Source organism: Pteropus alecto, unplaced genomic scaffold, assembly GCF_000325575.1.
Source record: "Pteropus alecto unplaced genomic scaffold, ASM32557v1 scaffold276, whole genome shotgun sequence".
NCBI lineage: Eukaryota > Metazoa > Chordata > Mammalia > Chiroptera > Pteropodidae > Pteropus > Pteropus alecto.
This window is the reverse complement of record NW_006438074.1, coordinates 5,513,412-5,530,902: the sequence shown is the minus strand read 5'-3', so window position 1 is coordinate 5,530,902 and position 17,491 is coordinate 5,513,412. Positions and strand designations below refer to the sequence as shown.

General features: G+C 34.7%; 1 protein-coding gene and 1 pseudogene across 13 annotated transcripts in view; both read right to left on the bottom strand.

Annotated features, from left to right (window-relative positions):
• Positions 1 to 17,491, bottom strand: part of RAD51B (RAD51 paralog B) — a 488,946-nt gene that overhangs the window by 405,544 nt on the left and 65,911 nt on the right. The window lies entirely within an intron of this gene.
• Positions 9,272 to 9,390, bottom strand: LOC112482448 (annotated as a pseudogene).

The window sequence follows — 17,491 nt, the reverse complement described above, 5'->3', positions numbered from 1 at the left end:
CCGTAAGGAGTAGGGGATACGACGGGGCAGAAAGCACAATTTGTTCTGGTTAATGTTGTTGTGCAATGTTTTCTGGGGTTTGCCTTGTAAGCATGTTGAAATCATAACTAAATAAATCAGCTCAGGCAACACAAAGAAACAGTATTCCCTTCCCCCTTGGATGCCTGAAGGAAAAGGGGCATCTTCTCCATGATGTGCACACACTTTCGAGCTGCTTTGTTTTTAATCTTCTGCCAAGTCAAGTTTTAGTTTTATTTTAATATAAGTAACCACAGTAAATTCCAAATCTTTGACAAGTAAATGCTTTTTTTCTTCCTTGCCAGAATCCCACTCACTTTTCTTTCTAACTCCTGGAACTTAAGAGTTCAATAACGTCTGCATTGCCGATCTCTTCATGAGGAAGAAAATAAATACACTATAAATTAAGTCTATTTCCTGACATTTATAAGTTAGTCTACATGTGAAATGAATTAAGATAAAATTATATCTTTCCTGCACGCTATTTAAAATACATGTATGTGTGTATATAAGTATTATATATATTACATATGTATATATATATATATAATATATATGTATGTATGTTTTAAATGTACTGTAGGAGAAAGAACAGCATAGGAAGTCAGGAGATCTGGGCTCAAGTCGCATTTACTTTAGCTGGCTGTGTAATGTAGTTCAGCAACTTAAATTGGTTTCCTTGTACCCAAAAGTTAAGGAAATAGACCAGATGGTTTTTACATGCCCCTCCCTTTCACTTTAAAATTCTGACTCAAGATCATGGCTATTACCTGATTTTTTTTTTTTTTTTAACACATGAAAAGTAGTCACTCAAAAAAAAAAATATATTCCTAAGAAGAAAATCATTTTTATGGTATTGTAATAAACCTCAGAAATTACCTAATCCTTACAGCCTTGAAACTATATTCCGAGAATTATAAACTGTTATATTTATTGGAAATGTTCTACAGTCTAAAGAAAAACATTGCAAACTACCAATCTAATCCAACCTCTGTCATTACAGATGAAGAAACTGACACCAAGAGTGAAAGAAGACATATAACACATCCATAAAATGCCACGTAACTATGAAACATGATGGCAAGAGGAAAAGGGTCATGAAAATGTTAAAAAGAAATGAGGATATAAAACTGTGTATAAAAATGGGTGTGTAAGCATACACCCATTTTTCAGGGTAACAAATTCATTATATCACTTTCACTAAAACATTCTCACTACCAATATTCAAATAATATAAAATATACAATGAAAAATGCAACAAATGAGCCAAAATTTCATCATTGAGAAATATTCAGAAATAACATTTAGTGAAAATCACTCCAGACAGCTATATATCGATGAATAAATGAACAGAAATAAGTTTATTATTTCTGAGATGAGTATACTCACTTTTACAAATAAATAATATATATCAATTTGAATTTTTACTTGAAATTAACAAGCTAAAATGAAACAAGAAAATTTAGACTTTGGAATGGGAGAGGGGCGAGAAGAAGATTAAACAACTAAATAAAAGTGATTTTGAAAAGGGGGAAAAAAGGAAAACTTAAATCTTAGAAAATGCTTTTATACTCAAAAAATATTAATTGTAAAAAAATCACTCTACGTTTAAGAAAAATTGTTTTATAAAGAGTAGATTAATGTTGCCTTAAAACTTAAATTTTAGACCATACTGATTGACTTGTTGCTATGAAAGGTAAGGAGATAATTTCCATTTCCTTTCTACCTACCTAATTTTTGTTTTACTTTGCCATGATGTATAACATCTGCATTCTGTTCTGTTACCACGGATTCTATAGTTTCTAAATTATATATGTATGTATGTGTATGCATTCGTGTGTGTATATATATACACATGTGTGTGTGCATGTGTATGTGTATATATATATATCTGTATATATATATATCACATATGTATGAAAACAAATTAAGGACTAGCACATATATTCCTTATATAGTCCTTATATATCATATATATATAAATTTAATAGTCACAACGGGTTTTATTTTGATTTACCTCTTGGTCGGTTACATTTTAATAAATAGGTTTTTCATTAAGAGTTCACAGATGTTATATTCTTTGAGTTCTTCCACATTTGAAGGTAATGTGCCTGTCACATACTTTCCTCGACAACCTGACTAGGAACAACGTTCTTGGGCCACACTCTTATCAGAGCTTTGTTGACACTGCCCCTCTCGTATTGTACTTTGTTGTGAAATCTGAGACCAGTCAAATTATAGATGAGTTTTGCTTTTGAGTAAATGATGGAAGAAGTCTTTCTCCAGTGGCAATCAGGATATAAGTCGATACCGATTCTTCTTTACCAATTTCAGTATTCAATGCATCTTTTTGATCTGCAGTTAGTTTCTCATTTCAGTTTTCTCACTGAAGTTTTGCTGTATCATGTCTAAAAATTTTTCAGTTCGATTTGCTAGGTTCTCTTCCTCACAGAAACCAGTAATCCTTTTCTTGACTCATCTTTGTGTCATATCTATCGTTGTTAACCAAACTACTTTAGTCTTTTACCTCTGTGTTTACTGTGATTGTTTCAAGCTTTTGCTCCAAATCATTAAATTTCAGCCATCTCTACACTATTCCTTACCGGCTCTATGTCACATATTAGTTCTTCAGTGGTGTTGTGCTAGTCCTCAATTTGTTTCCTTAGCTGACGATCTCATTTTTCATCAATATGAACCCATTTTTTAAAAATCTATTTATTTGGATATATGTCGATCACAATTTACATAAAATTTTTGAGTCTGGAGGTGAAATAATTTGTCTAAACAAGTTAGTTAGTTAGTATTGTATCTTTCAATTATACCATGCTGTTTCAAAGATATTTGCTTCTGACAGGATACCTAGTTTTAAGAGAACTGATCATCTAGCCAACGACTAAACATTTTTATGTCAATGATCCAAAATGTATAAGTTTTCAAGAATAATATTCTTCCTCAAGCTATGTGTCGTTGTAGTTTTTAAAAAATAGGAAAGAAGGCTGTGTCAGCATTCTGATCGCCACCATATCACCTGTGTTTCAGAGATACGCATGAAGTGTACTGAGTGTAAATCTCTCCTTCCTGATTTTGTTCTGTTTCAGAGGTTAAGCAATTATAGACGTCACAAAATTTCTCCATCAAAACTGAATCTAGAGAAGGAAATTCCTCCCAGAGTCTAGCAAATTGCTGATTAATATGTCTAGGTTCCATTCAGTGTTCTTGAAAATATATTTCTCTTAAATTTATTTCCTTTTAGATATATAATGGGTATATTGATAAGTCTATACTCACGCTGATGCTATCACGTTCCTAAAATCTTGGAACAGAGTCCTGGAACAAAAATCCATTTTTTCAAAGAGAAAAAAAGAAGAATAAAAACTATAGTCTCTTCTGAAACACTGAGCTGAAAAAAAAAAAAAAAAAGCCTTCATTGATGGTTAAGAAAACATATGTGATTTATAGAAAATAATCATAAAAGATTTGAAATTTTTTTTTTAGAAAGAGATGAAATAATGTTACAGAAAGATCAAGTGACCGGGAATCCAATCATTCCTGAATTTGAGTCTCAGCTCTACCAAGCTGTGTTCCTTTGAATAAGCCATTTAATTTCTCTGAACTTGATTCCTCATCTGCTCAGGAGATGAACAGTATTATTTCTGTCCAGTAGTACCTTTATATACTTAATGTAGAATATTAACTTAGTTTTTACATATTCCTATAAAGTTTATAAAGTGATTTTACAAAAGAAGTCTTATTCTTGGTAAGAACAAATATATAATTGATAAAGTTTTAGTTGTCAAAAATTCACATATTCTAGAAAGAAGAAGCAGCAGGATAACTGTAGCTTATATCTGAATTTTCTGTTTACTATATTCAGTCTTGACCTCATGCCAAGTTTATTTGACAAGCATTTGGTGGTAAAACTAGACACCAGATTTTTCCTTCATGAAAACCAATGTGGGTGGCTTTTTTGTATTTTTCGTCTTTTTACAAGAGTGTACCTCTTTGCGGTGGCATAAGACCTCATATAGCTGTGTGAGACATTCAGCCGCCCAGCCTAACTAGGCATTTGACAGTTAATTCCACCTCTGTATTCTACTGGATTAATAGTTACCAGCAGATTTGGTCAATCTAAAGACAGGAAAGGAAAGTAATGCATAAAGAAAATCATCATCATCAAATAAAAATAAAGTTTCATGTACAGAGCCCTATGCTAAGCATTATGCAAAATAAACAGATATGATCCCTGCTTTCCAGAAGCCTCCATGCAAGAGCAGATGATGTCGACACAGACATATAAACAGACTTTCACAATGTAGGACAGAGACATGATGGCTGCCAGTAGGGCAGAAATAAATCAACAACAGCTAAATATTTACAAAATGTGAGAGATTTATTATGTGCAGTGTATTTTGTATAATACATAAAATAATCTCTGGAATTGGTGAGGGCTGAGTAAAGATACAATTCTTTTGTGTCCTGATCCTACTCTATCTCTGACTCTTCATTTAACCTTGAGTTTTAATCTTACAGTGACTATTTGTTGCCCTATAAAAATGAAATAACAGCATTTAAATTTCTTCCAGGTTATATACACTGTAAGTGCACAGACTCATGAAAACATAGCACAGAAAATTCTATTATGATTTCTAATGAAGTGAATCAGGATATTTTTTAATTCCTCATCAAAAATGTTCTCACATAATATACTTCATGATACCAAGTTAATAATTTGGGGGCATGAACTTCTGAAATGGTTGATCTGAACTTTTGCTTAGAGACAGGAAGTCTGAGTGTTTTTTGTTTGTTTTGCTTTGAAAATAGTGAAACATTTTATTCGGTAACTACTGAACATAAGTGAAAAGCTGAGTTCCATTCCCATTTATGCAGAGGTGATTTGACGTTTTAAAGGGAGAATGTGAGGGAGTCGGCTCAGTAGAGTCAGAGAAGTGAAAAATGACAAAGGGTTGGTCAATATAAAGACAAGCAGGCCAGCTGTGTTTGTTGGCTGAAAATGACTGAAGTTAGGATGCTATCCTCCCAGGAAACAGAGGTTCTGTTCCCCCCACTCTCCACCCTGCCATTACATTTCAAAGGAATGGCTCTCAGTCCTTGAGAGAGAGATTTTGGAGTTGTAAGAGATCCATAATCACAATGATAAGCCCTTTTGAATAAAAGCTCTGAGAAAGGGCAGTCAGGTGTTAAATTTTTCTCAAGTAGACATTTAATAGGGGCTGGAGATTATTCCTAGGGACAGGACAGGATGCTGCTAAGAAGCCATGCTAGAGTCTGGTCAAGTCTTAGTGCAGGAAGGGGTTTGAGTGGGTTATTATGTGCTGAGAGTTCTGCAGTTCTCAATTTAAGAAATTCTGTTTTGTGAACAAGCAAGAAACTCTGCACCTGGGTGAACACTGGCTCTCGGCCCCTTCTTTTATATTCTGATCTCCTCTTTGATGACATTGAGAATTTGTCCATTCGAAAACTGTTTATTGAGTTCATAACTCATGCCAGACACTGTTCAGAATTTGGGAGCAAAAAGACCTCTTGGTGCTCATATTTTAGTTAGACAAGGGGGAGTGAGGTACGAGAAAATTGACAATTGACTTGATGGGTAAATTAGTATGTTAGATGTTAATTAGTATGTTATATTTTTTAAAAATTGAGGAGAGAAAGGGGATCGGGAGTTGCAGTAGGGGCAGGTGGTATGTTAAACTGGGTGGTCCCAAGAGGGCACACTGAGAAAGTGCCATGTGAGCAAAGACCCGAGGAGGAAAGGGAGTTGATCAGAGGATGTCCACCGGAGAAGAGCATCCTCAGCACAAAGATCAGCAGGAGCAAAGGCCCAGGTAGGGCTGTGTTTGGAGAATAGCATGGAGGCCCTGTGTCCAGAGCAAAACTAAATAGTTGTACAAAATTAAGTCAGATGACTGGTTGAGTGGACGATCCTGAGGGTCCTGTAGACCACTGTAAGGCTTTAAATCTGAGCGAACCAGATTTTAAGGAGAGGAATGTCTTGAATTGATCTCCCTTGCCCCCCGAAAATTACTCTGGCTACAGGGTGGCAAAGACCACAGGAGGGCGATCAACCAGGAGACGTGCACGATCAGAGCTTTCTGTGAGAATACAAATGTTCAGTATCTATGCTGTCTATGACAATATCCACTAGCTATGCTTAGCTACTGAGCATCTGAAATACAACAATGTAACTGAATTTTTAATTTTATTTAATTTTCATTCATTTTAATAGTCACATGTGGTAAACATATTGGACAGTGAAGCTCTACTCACAATGGAAATACAAAATATTATACATAACTTGGTTTGCTTGTATTGTTTAATATACTGAACATTAAAACAGTTTGCTCAAATAATTAAAATTTCCAAAGTGCAATTTCTCTTAACAGAATATGTACTTTTTGAAGGCAGGATTTTGATGTTCATTATCATCTTATATATAGCAGCTATTTAAAAATATTGTTCAGTTGAACTGAACAGAGATACCAACTGCTCAAATATAAAGATTTTGGTGTCTCTCTTATTTTCTTTCTAGTTTAAGAGTAAAAGGTAAAACTAAAAACCAGACAACTACCATTAAAGTAAAACAAAACAAAAAAAGATGTTATGCTATCTGGACTATGTCTTCCATAGTATCAAACAGCTACCTGAAGTCTTTATTTTCAAAAAAGGAACTAAAGAAGGTTCCTAAAAACGTCCCACATCTCCACCTCTGCTCCATCCTTGCTCATGTTATTTTCTTTACCAAAAGCCTAACTCTTACCCACACGTTATCTTAACCTGCCCGAATTTTATATATACTACAATGTCTACTTCACATGCCCCTCCTTAAAGGAGCATTCACCTTGACAAAAAAGGATGGGATCTGTCTTACCTACAGAGTCCTCTCAGACAGTTCAATTGTGCTTTGTTCTGTAGATGTTTATCAAGTTCATGAAATACAATTAATGCTAGCCACACTGAATTTAATGTCTCACTTTTCTGAACTGAATGTTTCAGAAAAATGAGACATTAAATTCATTGTGTAAAATATTTAATATATAATATTCCATTTTTATTATCACAAATTCTGAAAATTAAAAGTCTTCCTGGCTTGAGTCAAACATCTTTTACACATTAGGCTATTTCTTGATTTGGTATATTTCCAAACCTAGAGAATATATTTCATATGAAATATGAAACAAGAGGAAATCAGAAACGAGGGGAGTCAGACACTGTGTCATACAAAACCATGCCACTGAGTGACAGAAGAAATATGCTTGGCGAAATCCCAAGCTACATTCCTAGAACATGTCTCTGGAGAGATTCTGTTTTCTTATAACACGTGAAAGTACCATCAAGTCTGAAGCATATATTGCTTTTTTCGTGATCCGGCCATAAGCAGTAACAGTACCATCATCATTCATATTTCTGGATTCAAGACATGTGCATCAGCATGAATTAGCTGACAATGAAATTGTTCCCAATTCTAAGTGCAGACTTACTTTCATAGAATTTTCTTCTGTCATTTTACTTTTAAAAACATGAATTTTACTAAAGAAAGGCAAAAATTAAAATTAACTATCTATGCTTAATTGTGTCTTCACTGAAACTCAACAACTTACCTCATTTTACTTCTCTCTCACTGCAGCTGCTCCACATCTGCACATTTCTCCTCTCGCCTTTCTCCTCATTCCTAGAAAATGGCCTTACCTTCCTTAAAAAGATGTCTGAGGCCATGTGCTATCTCCTCCCAGAGTATCTGTCCTCTACCAGGAAGCTCCCCTGTACCTTCACCCATCTTTGTCCTCTTTATCCTGACTTGTAAGTATTCCCTCCCAATGTCAATACCTCAACCCATACACTTGATCGCCTCTCCAGACTCCTCTAAGATATATTAGTCAATAATCAATCCCCTACTCTCCAGAACCTTCCTTCTCTCCCTCTTTCTCCTCTTCATTATTTCTGCCTACAAATGTTCATTTTCCCATTTTATTTAAAAAAGGCGGGGGGAGAGCTTTCCTTTCACCCTAGTCCTCCCATAGCTAACATTTCATCTCTCTACTCTCATTCATCTCCCGATAGTTAAGTTCATTTTTTATAATGTATTTCTTTATTCTTTAACTTCCTGGATTCTTCCACCCACATCAGTGTACTAAAACTACCTTCTCAAAAACCATCTATGACCTCAAAACCACCAAACCTAATGGTCTTTTCTTAATCCTCATTTATTTCCTCCTCTGGAGCATATTACTGACCAAACTGTCACTGAAATTCTTTTACTTCTTAGTTTCCAAGTCACACACTGATCTAGACAGCAAACATGACAGCCAGAATCTACACCTCTAAAATACCTACTGTCATTCCCCTCACTCCTAAGATACAGAAAAAGAAGCAACAGGCTCTCTTGAGTCTGTCCTGAGTGGGGAATTAGCACACAGAATCTCACCTATCAGGTGAGCTCAGGACGGTATGTAATCTTGGCACTGACATTGTAAGCCTCTAATTTCTCATGTCATTCTGCTGGTTGTCACTCATAACAGCTTCTATGATGTTTAAATAGAAAGAACAAAGGAATGATTAACTCACGTTAGAGGGCTGCTATAACCAATTTCCCAGAAATTCTGGGGGTTCTTTGGCAGAAAGGCCACTCACTGCACAGTGAAAAATCTTTGGGGCAGTACAGCAGAGACTGCAGGGACAGGATAAATTACAGCGGTTGCACTGAAACAGGGTCGCAGAGCTTAAGAGGGAACTGGAACAGTGTCCTGGTTTCTTTCTGCCCTCTTCGACTACTCTTGCTAACCTCTTTTCTTCGCTTCAAACCACAAAAGGTATGTATTTAAGGCTTCGTTTTCAATCTTGTCTGTTTCTTTCTCTGTTTTACCATCCTTACGTGCCCCCACACATACATCTCAAACATTTAACTAATCTTAATTTCCCAAACCAGCTCCCCTTCCTAATATCTTTCTGTTAGCGCCACCACCACCCTAGTTCATTTCTTTTTTCCTTTTCTTTCCACATACAATTACGTCTCAGTTCTGCTAATTTGCCTACCAAATGTTTCTCTTTTCTTTTCCACTTCCACTACCATACCTTATGTCAGGCCTTTATTATTTTTCACCTGGGCCTCAGCAATGGCCTCTTATTTTTGATTCTTTTTTTTTTTTTTTTTGAGGCAAGGCAACCCTTGGTTGACCTCACAGATTGCAAGGATCTTGTCAGCTTACAAGCTCTTATTTTCTGATTTTTTGATTTTTTACGCCTACAGCACCTGGTCTTTCTAGGTGGTCTCCCATCTAAGTACTAAACAGGCCCAACCCTGCTTAGCTTCCGAGATCAGGTGGGATCAGGCTTGTTCAGGGTAGCATGGCCGTAGACTTAATTTTGACTCTTAATTCTAACTTCTCCCTGCTCCATTGTATCCTTCCAGTTAATCCTTCTATTAGCTTCTATCCTGCTACTGCTAAAAAGCTTTCATTCCCCACTGTTTAGAGAATAAATTTTAAAATTTTCCAGTTCACTTTCAAAACCTTCCATGTCCTGTCCAAGCTTTACTTCCCATTTCATCTCCTAATACTCTCTTCCATAAAATCTATACTTCACCCTACTTCAGCTATTCCCTGTTCCAGTATGTCCACAGCTCCACCTCTGCTCCATTTTTGCTCATTCTTTTTTCTTTGCAAAAAGCCTAACTCTTACCCCAATGCCATCTTAATCTGTCAAAATTCTACACGTCATATAACATCCAGTTCATTTGCCCCTCCTTCATGAAGCATTCATCTTGACAAAAGAATGGGATCTGTCTTGTCTATAGAATCCTCTCAGATGGTTTGTTTTGCTTTGTTCTACAGATGTTTATATATTTATGCTCTCTCCCTTATTAGATAATAAGTTCTCCAAGGACAGAAACAATATCTTAACCAGCTTGCTCTTTCTGCATGCTTAGCATATTATCTTATAGGAGACAGAACTAAAATATGTGTCGAATTAATGAAGTCTCACAAAACAGCTGATGTAATTACAGACATTCAGTTCAAGATGCCCAAGAACATCTGATTCCAAAATAGGACTGTGTTGAAAAAACAATTTTTGCATTTAGAATCTTCAGAAAGCTCTGAAGTTGCGCTCTGCCAAAAATCTCACTACATGCAGTGTTCCTGACAATATTAGATACCTTAACATCTGCGGCTATTTCTATTTCTTAAAGAGCTTCTTTTCTTTTTCCTTCTCTTCCTCTCTTCCTCCTTGCCAATTCTTCAGAGGATACCTTTACTTCACCTCATTATTTTTAATATATGGTTGTGATGTCATGTTTTTTCCCTTGAAGACAGCAACTATACTATCTATCCTTCCTCGAAAGACTTCAAGATGTCATTTAAGAACAAGTTTAGACCACAGGATGCACATCTTATTGATTAATTATGACATAGTTTAATATGACTTCTCCCTGTACAGCAGCTGATCATTTGTTAATATTGCAGAAACACTTCATTCATTCATCCATGCAGTTTTATCTGCTTAAAATCTCACACTGCTATGTACTTTGTTATTGACAATCATACTTTAAAATACTTTCAAAAGTTTAGACAAATTTTTTAACTTCCAGTTATGATTTTCTCTATAATGAAGCCAGGGGAATTTTCTACCTTTGGTCTGGGCAACATTTGGTTACCTGAGGGGATGATTGTTGTATCTTTTGTGATGACACTGATATTACAGTAGAAATAAAAATTAAAGAAATCCTGGAATTAAAACCCTGGAAAGAGTAACTAATACATAACTCATTCTAGTCCTCATTTATCCCAGTGAACTTTTTTCTAATACCATTATATTAGATTGACCATTCTAATAGCATTTGGAAATATCTATTGCTTTTACCAACATTTGTAAGTCACATGGAGTTACGTGTTCAAAAGAACATGAGGTGCAGAAATGTTTCCATATGTTAGAAAATGGCTCTATCATTTTAAAAAGACAGGAGAAAATGTGGTTTATTTTGCAAATAAACACTATGCTAGAGAAGGTGCCCTTAGGAAAATGAGCTACCTTCAGGGTTAACTGTAAACGACTTTGCAGCCACATGAGATCACCTCACAAAACAACAGAAAAAAGTCAATTATGATTAACGTAAGTTTTAAAAACATGCTACTATGGTTAAAATATAATTTAATATACTAAATTCAGATAAACTTGAACTCTTCGTCCACTGATAAAAAGGTCCACTCTTTTGTGACTCTTGCGATCAAATGATCAGGATGGGGCAGGTTCCAACTTACCAATTTCAAAACTTTTAACCATTCTTACCCCTTTCTGTCCATGCCTTTTCAACCAAGAGAACAATAAAGGCTAGAGGTAGTTGCCTTCTTTGGTTAGTAAATAATTTAATTTTCAAATTCTATTCTTTTGAAAATTCTCAGAAAAATTTTACTTGACAACAGCATACTACCTTAGAAGAAAAAGACCAAAAGCGCTTTGATGACCAAATGATATTGTTATTACAAACCTCTCCCAACTCCAAACCAAATGAGTGGCAGTATATCAATGGATACCAAACTACAGACTACCAATTACATATGCTGTAAGCAAATTTGCCACCAAAACAAAAATACTATAACACTATATATTGAGTAGCATTTATCACCAGACCTCAATTCCTATTGTAAGAGATCTGTACTATTTCCCAGAAGACATCCAGAGTTCACTATTTCTAGATAATAAGAAGATAACATTTCTATGACCTAAGAAGTTCAAACTGTCCCCTAATCTGAACTCAACCGTGGGTAATTCGAGAACCAACTAAGCCCGATGAGAGTCCATTTTTCCAACGGGTCACATCTATAATGTTCCCATAGACAATAACAAATTATTCTGGGCCTATGTACCTCTAGACTCAAGTATGCAATAGGAATACTAACTGTATCTGTCCAACTTAGTACTTAATCTAAATACAGCTCCAAAAAAACAGATAGCTTTTCCTTAACAGATGGAACAACTATCTAACTTAGTCACAGTGGCCATACTTCCCTACAATCTGTATTTATTTCTGAAAAATATCATATTTCCTGTAGTTATAAATGTTTTGCTAGGCATGTAAATTTCTCTAAAAAGAGAGTAAAGCAAAGAGTGTTTCTTAAATATCTTATTGAAGATACTGCTTTTTAGGCAGATTATTCCATTATCACATATACACCAGTACATGACGTAACTTAAGTGTTAAACATTAGTGATTGCCTGATATGTACATGAATGAAGACAAAGCTTTTTGTTTTTTTAAGACTACATTTCTACAAAAAAAAAAATGTCTTAAGGCTGAATATTCTTAAGTTGGATTAACTCTTGTCTCCCAAGTAATTTGTTTCAAACAAAACAGTCTCATTCCAAAAAATATCTATATTTTAATCAATAATTCTAAAAAAGCCACATTACTCATATGACTCTCTCATAAACTCTGAATATGGAAACTATTTTGGAAACTAAATAAAAACCAAGAAGACAGCATAGGCAGATAAAGACACATATTTAATGGAATGCCAACCATGGGCCAAACACTAAAATGGGGCTAACGATAAAAAGTAAATAAAATACGGTCCCTACCCTCAGCTTACAATAAATTTGATGACATTACTGTATTTTTCTCATGTCAAAAGAGCTATCCATATCTCTATCAACCCATGAAGGAAAGCTAAACATGCCTTGCAGAAAACTCTCCTAACCCCTGGAATAATCTGCTCTTCTAAACAAGAGGCTAATCAACTTGTCCTTCTCATTCCTCTGTCTTTGGGTGATTTTACTATTTAGGCTTTATGCTGTATATTTAGTCATGGGGATTAATATATGTTACTGATGATGATGATGATGATAATGTCAGCAATAATGAATACATGAAGCATTTATTACATTCCAGATACCGCACCAAACACTACATTTATTATTTAATCTAATCCTTCCATACTCTATTTGGTAGGTACTATTATTATGTGTGACCGGGTAGTATTAAAATATCACTGTTTAATCCAAAAAAAATTAGATCAAAATAAGGGGCTTAAATACGCTAAATTAAAAAACTTATTTTACTTCTTGATTTTTCTATGTAGATCCACAGGTAAAAGATTTACCACAAATATATAACTGTACGTTTAAGTTATAACTACCTGCTCTTCAGCAGAGTATATATGCAAAGGTTAGGACAAGACAGGTGATAGGCAAGAGAGCAGCGTATATGTCCAAAAAAAGTACAAAATCAATTTGTATTATCAAATGACCTATACTGAAGACTTTTGTCTGATCTAAAGGAGCTCTTTTAACTAGTTATGAAATTTAATATTTAGGAATTAATTTCTTTAGTCAGGTATTCCACTGAGAAGATAGAACAACTTTTTCCCTTTCCTACTCCTTTCTATTTCATTTTCTTAAAATAACTATTCACCTGACTAAAAAGCTGAATTAGAAAGAAGTCGTATTTTCAAATTCCCCAAAAGGTATCCCTCAATTTAAATGAGGATGCCCTACTGAGAGCTAAGAGTTACAAAACTCCATTGTTAAACACATACCTCCAAATTCCAAAATCACTTAGAATCTCAAAACTGCGGTCCCTAAAAGGAACGAAAGCAGCCCTCCTTCCCCAAGATGCCTATTTGGGAAGGAAAATCTCTCTGTTTTCATGATCCTGAATTAGATTGAATCTAGCAGACCCTTTTGGATAAAGTTCTAATTACAACAATTCTTTATCTGTTAAGGGTCATAGAACATTTTGAGAATCTTGTGAAGGCTATGAACTTTATTCACAGAGTAATGTTCCTAAGTATATACACATAAAATTTTACACAATTTCAGGGGTTCTATGGACTTATTGAAGCCCAGTCATTGACCTCAATTTGAAACTCTTAGTCTATGTTTCCTCAGCAACTACGTACCTTTCTATATCACAAGATCATATATGAAAACAATAGTGAAATTTTCTGAAGAAAAATTAAAGAAAAATGTTAAACGTTCCAAGATAAAAGAGGTCCTTAGCTATTTGCGATATCACCGAAAGGTTTCACCAAATGGCACTTAGTAATTTCATCCAGAAATTACCAAGCTCTTACTGTACACAAACTACATTGGACTGACTCCCACTACTGAGTGACACTGTCTTGCTTTAGATATTTTAATACCATTTACCAATGGAAATTTTGACACTCTAGTATACACATATTTTCCTTACTCTTCCTGATTGTTATCTGGAAGACAATTTAGCTCAGGTTGTTTTTTATTGTTTATTTTATCATTTAATTGTCAAGAGTTGGAGAAAGGAGGTCTTGCTTTTCCCTTGACTACAATGAGTAAATAAATATTTTAATATAATAATACACTTAAGATAGGTGTGATTCTTTCTCTTTGGCTAAGTGCTCCCTGGTCTATCCAACAATCACAGTGATTCTGAAATACATCTTTGCATCTCCACAATCCTATAAATTTCAAAGAGACACTATCAAGTATCTAGTAATCTACAAGGGCCCAGGTCAGTTTTGGTCACTATTCTATGCCCAGTGCTTAGCATGCCTGGCATACAGGAGGTGCTCCAAAAAATACAACTTTAATACATTAATGTAATTCTTGAAGCACCTACTAGTTCAACCAATAAGTATGTGAGCTTGGCAAGTTACTAAACATCTCTGAGACAGTTTATTTATCTTTTTTTAAAAAAGGGAATAATAATCCTCACAGAGTTATTGCTAAGATTAAGGAAGACCAAGTACATAAAGCACATTATAGTGATAATTACCCTTTAATGCAGGCCTATATTTTAAGGCCTATTAGAATGAATATAGGTGAATTGCTAAATATGACATTTTTGTAAAATAAATAATAATAAAGGGAGGAAAAAACTAGAAGCAGAAATACTAAATACGGAGACAAAGAAGGGGAAATATCTCATAAATAAGGCAATGTTTTGAAAGAAAATAACTTTCTTATATATTTGTAGCTGAAAAAACAACTAATACTTTCCAAGTGACAAACCTGGCCCAAACATAGCAACTGGGAGATTTATTTTTACTAAAATTATTATCCAGTTCTGTCAGAAAAATCCTTATATCTGAGGCACGTACTCTGAGATGAAATTGTCTTAGTGGTGAAAAAAAAAAGCCCGTTCAAATATGCTTTAGTTTTCTTTTCCCACTCTTGTACTGTTTCTTCAAAAACTAAGTCTAAAGCGCCATCTACTGTGTCTGTTAGGATCATATTCACTCTTGTTGGTTTTATCACAGAATGCTGTAGAAATGCAAAATGTAGCAAATTCAGAATCTGTTACTTTAAATCCTATCCCAAAGCACTTAAAGAGGGTATGATTTTTTCCCATTATATTTTTATACAATATAGTTAGATGTAAATGCGCACACACACACACACACACTCATATCTGAGCATTTTTCCTGCTTTCTTTTCACTTTCTTCTTAAGTAGGCCTGAACTCATAAAAAGCATTACAACAGAGACCAGATGTTTATTTTTATACATTAGAGAGACAAGCAATAGTAACAGCAATTTTTTACTGAGGGCTTACTATATGCCAAATACTGCTTTAAGTGCTTTTCACTCAATATCTCATGTAATCTTCACAAAAACCCTTTGAGACAGGTGCCATTAGTATTAGCTCCATTTCACAGATAAGGAAATTGAGACACAGAGGAATTATTAAATATTTTGCCCAAGGTAACACAGTAAGTGACCAAACTATGGTTGAACCCAGATATTCTGGCTCCAGAACCCATTTGTTAACCATAATATGAAGCCTTCTATTATTATAGGTGGGTTCGAATAACTATTAATCATACTTTCTATCATCAGAACTACATAAAACAACCCTACATCATGTTATATTTCAATACATTCTAACATCATTCTATCTTTGGGCTTTTTGTGTACAGCTATATTTAGAAGGACTATTTTTATGCAGAGAAGAACTTATTAAAAATACCTGGGCCTTGCTCTGGAGATTCTGATTTGATGTTTAAACTGGAGTTTGAAAACTTTGATTTTAACAAGTTCCCCCACCCACCAACCCATCCCACTCAATGAATGACACAGCCAATCTGGGACCCTCATTTAGAACAATGGAGCTTTATGACTTATTTTATTCTTGGGGTTTTCATGTGCTCTTAGATTAGAAACCTTTTAAGAGTTTAAATAGAGAGAACTATGACTATGAAGGCAAAACGTTGTCATAAATTTAAATATGTGGGAGATTTTTGTGTTTATAGTGACTTTCAAAATAGGGAAGCACAAAATTGGTAAATGGAAATTTTTAATTTTGTTTTAATAATCTCAGAAGAATAAAGGGAAAATAAAGTAAGTCTACGTAGCTGCTTCTGTACACAAACTCTTTTCTTTCCCTCTAGATAATTTATTCTCTGAACTAGTGGTTTTCAAAAATTACTCCAAGGATTCTCACTGAGGGGGGAAAAGAAAAAGCAAGAATTTAGCACCGTTCCCATCCCAGCCTCACTTAATCAAAACAAAGTTTCCATAGATAATGTTTGAAAACCATTAACTTACTCCACTGAGATTGACGCAATTGACTGCTGCTTGTTTCACATTGATATACCACCATGCAAATAAAACTAAGCATCTTGAGGTAAGGGGCTGTGACTCGTTCTTTTGAAGTAAATGGATGGCTGGATGGATGGATATAGATGGCCAGCCCACAGCTCCTGTGACAGTGGCTATCTTATTTATTAATCCGCAGGGTCTTTTTCATAACAGATATAGGCTCTAGCAAGAAAATATCAATGCATTAAAGGAATCTCCAGTCACTACACAACCTCCTGTTTCCTCCCTAAGAGAATACTCGGGGACACAGAACTGAACAATTTAAAAAAAAAAGAAGAAGGTCACTTATAAACATAGTATGTCTATAATGTAATGAAACTAGTGTTTTAATAAGCCTCTATAACTTACATATCTAAATGAGTGATGTTTGTAAAATAATTCAACCAAGAACTTATTCTTAAGGAAATCCTACCATTAATGACAATATGGATGAAACTGGAGGACATTATGCTAAGTGAAATGAACCAAAGATATATACTGCATGATCTCACTTATATGTGGAATCTAAAGTGTCAAACTCATAGAAGCAGAGAATAGAGAGTCATCTAAAAAAAATGAAGACCTGCCACCACAGAAAATAATCAAAAGAATATACTAGGTGCTATTGCTACAAAAACAGGAACATGCATAAAATGAGTATATAATCTTCCATGACCATTTCAAGGGAAACAGCATTTATTTGGTTGTAATACTGCTGGCATTAAAAAAGAAACTCAGATCCCATATTTTTCAATCACTATATTTTATAATTACAACTACTGCCATAGTAGTTTTCATTTTCTACATATCAAAATGTTCTTTATCTGAAGTCTTCTTTTCACAAGAGGAACCAAAGCTATGTCCTTTACAGGGCTTCCACAGTCTTTCTCTTAGACTTGGCAGGCTTT